A 4,940-nucleotide genomic window follows, 5' to 3' on the forward strand; every position below is an offset into this window, starting at 1 on the left:
AGCACCATCTACAGCGACCGCCATCACCAGGCACGCCACCGCCGCTCCGGGACTCCAAATCCCGGCAGCCTTCGCGGCGGCGGCGCGTTCCCTGACGCGCAAATAAGGCGCCAGGAGGGGCTATGAAAACAGCAAGCCCTCGGTGGAGCGGTGGGAGACAAACCTTTACCCTTACTTGGCAGGAAGACACGTAGCGGACCCAAGCCACGCCGGACAGCACCATCTACAGCGACCACCATCACCAGGCACGCCACCGCCGCTCCGGGACTCCAAATCCCGGCAGCCTTCGCGGCGGCGGCGCGTTCCCTGATGCGCGATTAAGGCGCCAGGAGGGGCTATAAAAACAGCAAGCCCTCTGTGGAGCGGTGGGAGACAAACCTTTACCCTTACTTGGCAGGAAGACACGTAGCGGACCCAAGCCACGCCGGACAGCACCATCTACAGTGACCGCCATCACCAGGCACGCCACCGCTGCTCCGGGACTCCAAATCCCGGCAGCCTTCGCGGCGCGTTCTCTGACGCGCGATTAAGGCGCCAGGAGGGGCTATAAAAACAGCAAGCCCTCAGCTCCGCAGGACGCCCGGGGCTAAGCCCGGGCAAAGGGCGGGCCCTCTGTGGCTCTCAGAGGCACGAGGAGGCCGGGCTGGGCCACCCCCCCAAAATCCATCAAGGCACCGCGCACACCAGGTATTTATTCGTGACTCATTCTTCCCCACCCTTGGCCGCCGCACCCTCACTTCGTCAGACTATGAGGAAGACTGCTAAGAAGCCCAAGATGCCCACGTTAAGGTCAAGCACAAAATCTAAAGTGGACCCCCCCCACCATTACCAACATTAACCGCAATTGATAAGATGCTCAAACAAACGATAGGGGCGGTATCTAAAGCCATCGCTAACACGGAAAGAAGGCTGTCCCTACCGCCCGTGACTATTGTCCAAGACACCCAAGAAATCCTTATCAACTCACCTGCAGTTTCTCTAGACTCGGCAGATGAACCGGACATTAGTATGGCCATTACTCACTCTTCTTTCGCTGACTTCCCTTGTGCTCAGGCACCCGCCGAAAGTAGTAGGGAGCGAACGGACCCACAAACAAAGAAAAACAGCTGTAAACTACACACCATGGAAAAAACCTTGCCTAAGGACGGCTCCAAATGCGGAGGCAAAAAAGGCCCAAGCAAAACCAGAAATCACAATCTGGTGACGCCCATAAATCCACCTACGCCAGGAATACCCTGCTGGATTACCAACATGGTGGCGGAACTTAAAACGGACCTTGAACATTCCATCACTGTGCTATTAAAACCTCTAATAGCCAAGATAGACAGACTTACATCACTTATAAACAACAAGGGTGTTGGTCCGAAAGGCCAACCCGCTCATGAGGGCACACTAACAAAACAAAACGAGGCCATACCTAAAAGACCAACAAAAGATAAAGCCAGTCTAACATCGGACAAGGCAGCAAACAACTCTACCAGAGTCACACAAAAAGCACTAAAGAAACTCAAAAGGTGGTTACTTCACCAACCGCAGGCAAAACTAATAAACAGACACTCATCGAAACTAACAAATTACCCCCTGAACCCATTCAAACATCTCAAGGAAATAATGGGCAAACTCCCAAGGCGACATCTAAGACTAATCCGACCCTAACCGCAACTAAAGAAAACAAACCTGCAACCTGCTTCAGGACAATTAATCTCCCGCCTGAAGCTTTACCATTCGTGGTTGTTTTAACAGGTGTCCCACCTCTTAGAGAGGGCAAAAGGGAGACACAAGTAGAGTTAAAAAATAAGTGTGCACAGTGGTTACAAATACACAGACCACTACCCCCTAACATTCATGGGGAGATCCTATCAGTACGAAGGGGGGAGTGGGTCGGCAATGGCACAAAGACTATAGCAGGGGACATAATCACGATAAACTTCAGAGACATTGCAGCTGTTAACTTTATCTGCAATGCGCCCCCCAATTATACCCACTCACAAATTCACCCGGTACACTTATCACTTATCACTTATCAGTGTGGCTCACTGGTTAGAGGCGGCAGACCCGAGAGCAGAGGACGGCCCGGGACCAGGGTTCGATTCCCGGCGCGGCAGGTTTCTGGACCAGGGTCAGCGGACTTGATAATTCTCTCGCCTCGGTGCCCACTCTGATCAGCGATCACACTCGGCAACTCTGGGCATTAGCTTGCCTCATCTTCACTAACGGCCCCACCAGACCGCCGGGGATGCCTGGTATCACCCTGGAGATACCCATTAAGGGACCATCTCTCAGGGAAGCCAGGAAGGGTTTCGCAGCGGTCGAAGCGCCTTGGGACCCTACGGGTAAGTAGTGCGCTATATAAATGCCTATACATTTACATTTACATCTTACTTTTACCCATTTGCCCCTCACAGACCCCCGCAGAGCAAGAGACCACCAATGATTAGAATGCACCAAATGGTCCCCCAACACAGACTTCCTCATTGGGAAATGCCACAGTACGCGACCCCAATTTATGACCCTTTCCTAATGCAGCATGCACACTGGAACAGGTTTAGCGTACTCAAAGAGGTCGACTGACAGGGACGGGACACACAACCCCCCAATAAAATAAGATAAGGTTGAAGGAACAAAGTCCACCCAAAATAGGAAGGAGCAAGGGGGCGGGAAACAGATTAGAACCTGCGCACAGCATAGAGGGCAGCTACAACAGAAGTAGTGGAAAAGGAGACCCGACAAAATCCCCAATACACAGGCCAGCCATTACACAGAACACACCAGCAACTCTTTGTAGCCCACAACCCAGCTTACACCCCAGCCCGGACACACCAAATAAAGCGGGAAAACAGACAGTGTTCCCATTAGGAGATCTAACAGGAAACTTAAAGGAAAAATATTGCGAAAACTCACAAGTCGTATCCTGGAAAATAGCAGGATTAGCGGCCAAATTCGAATCCCAAGATTGGCTCAGCTACATAAATACATTTTAAATCATATGCCTGCAAGAAACATGGGTCACTGAAATAAACGATTATAGCTTAGAGGGCTACAAAAGTTTTTCTGTTCTGGCAAAAAAGGTATCATCGGGGAGAGCTAGCGGGGGACTGGTAACATATGTCTCCCTTGGACCATTTCAATCCACTCAATTCACGTTGCCATGTGGTGTCCCCCAAGGCTCATCCCTTAGTCCAACACTTTTCAATATCTACGTGTCGGACCTTGCAAATGTCATCAGAGCATACGGGATGGGCCTAACATCTTACGCGGATGACACGCAACTGGTCCTGGCCATTAAGGGGGATGGAAAGCAGGTAGCCCATAATTTTAAAAATGGAATGAAAGCAATAAGTGCATGGATGGCCACAAATTGTTTAAAACTAAACTCGGAGAAGACCGAGGTAGTCATCTTCGGTTCCCTTCTCCCAGAATGGCCATCCTGCTGGTGGCCTACGGACCACGGATCACCCCCCATCCCAATCACAAAGGTCAGGAACCTGGGAGTCATTTTTGACAACGGGCTCAGCTTTATGGACCATGCCAATAAAGTTGCAACAACGGCTCATTTTAAATTAAAAATGATAAGGAAGATCAGACCTTTCCTACCAGAGGCATTAATTAAAACACTGGTTTGCTCATTAGTCCTGTCCTCATTGGACTATTGCAACGGACTCTTTCTTGACGCCCAGGTCAGAGTCATAAACAAGCTTCAGTCTATACAGAATGCGGCAGCACGCCTGCTGTCTGGGACTGCCAAGTTTCACCCTATCGCTGAAACAATAAGGCAATATCATTGGCTCACCATAAAAAATCGAATAAAGTTTAAGTCCGTATGCATTGTCTACAAAACCCTTAACAACTAAGGACCCAACACCCTTAAGGAACAATTAAAACCCCATAATCCCAGGAGACACCTGCGATCATCGGAGCAGCATCAATTGGTTGTTCCACGTTCAAAGACGGTGTCATGGGGAGATCGTTGTTTTCTTGTAGCAGCATCCAAGCTATGGAATGCACTTCCTCTTCACATTAAGACGAGTTCCTCTCTCCTCCAGTTCAGGAAACAAGTAAAGACATGGCTATTTAATCAGTGAAATTATCTGCACAATATGGAAACAAACTGAACGGTCTAGCGCCGAGACGCCTTAGGGTATTCGTCGCGCTCAATAAATGTCATAAATAAAATAAATAAAATAAATAAATAAATATGTCAATTTAGACATCCAGGGCACCTGGTCAAACATCAACTGGGCCTCAAATAACCACCAAGTATTAAGGTTTGACTCAAAAAGACTTAACTTTTTCCTAGTTAACTGGTACAACGCTCCTGGCATGATGGAAAAGGGAATAGCCGTAAACGAGCTTGATGCCTGTCTAGAAAATTTGAACTCCCTAAACAAGACACCGAACCGCCGAAGTTTAATACTCACGGGGGATTTTAATTGCCACCTCTGTGATAAACTCAAACCTTTTAATAAAGACTGGTCGAGATGCACAATAATGAAAGGTCCACATTTTACGCACTCAAAAGAGGGATGGGACCTGGAGAGACTAACGAAAAGGCATAATCTGATTCAAACACTAGATCTTGTCGTGCTGCGAGAAAAAGGAGAATTAACCCCAACATACAAGGGAAGAGGTTGCCATTCCTACATCGACTTTATTCTTGTCTCCCCTTTATTAAAAAGAAACATCAGCAAAACTATAATAGACACTAGCATCTTTAGTGACCACAATCCGGTTATTATCACAATAGAAGGCCTTAATTTTAACCGGGGTTCAAAGAGATCTGACACCATGGAAAAAGCAGTGGACCAGGGAAGAAGAATCAAATGGGCCAGGATTGAAGGGGACAGATTCTATCGAAGACTGATAGCAGAGGGTTCAGAAGTAATAAACATATGTCTTGACCCAAGCCTGGATGGAGTTCTGGTGGTCAGGGCATTTGAACA

The sequence above is a fragment of the Lissotriton vulgaris genome, chromosome 5, assembly GCF_964263255.1.
Source record: "Lissotriton vulgaris chromosome 5, aLisVul1.2, whole genome shotgun sequence".
Classification (NCBI taxonomy): domain Eukaryota; kingdom Metazoa; phylum Chordata; class Amphibia; order Caudata; family Salamandridae; genus Lissotriton; species Lissotriton vulgaris.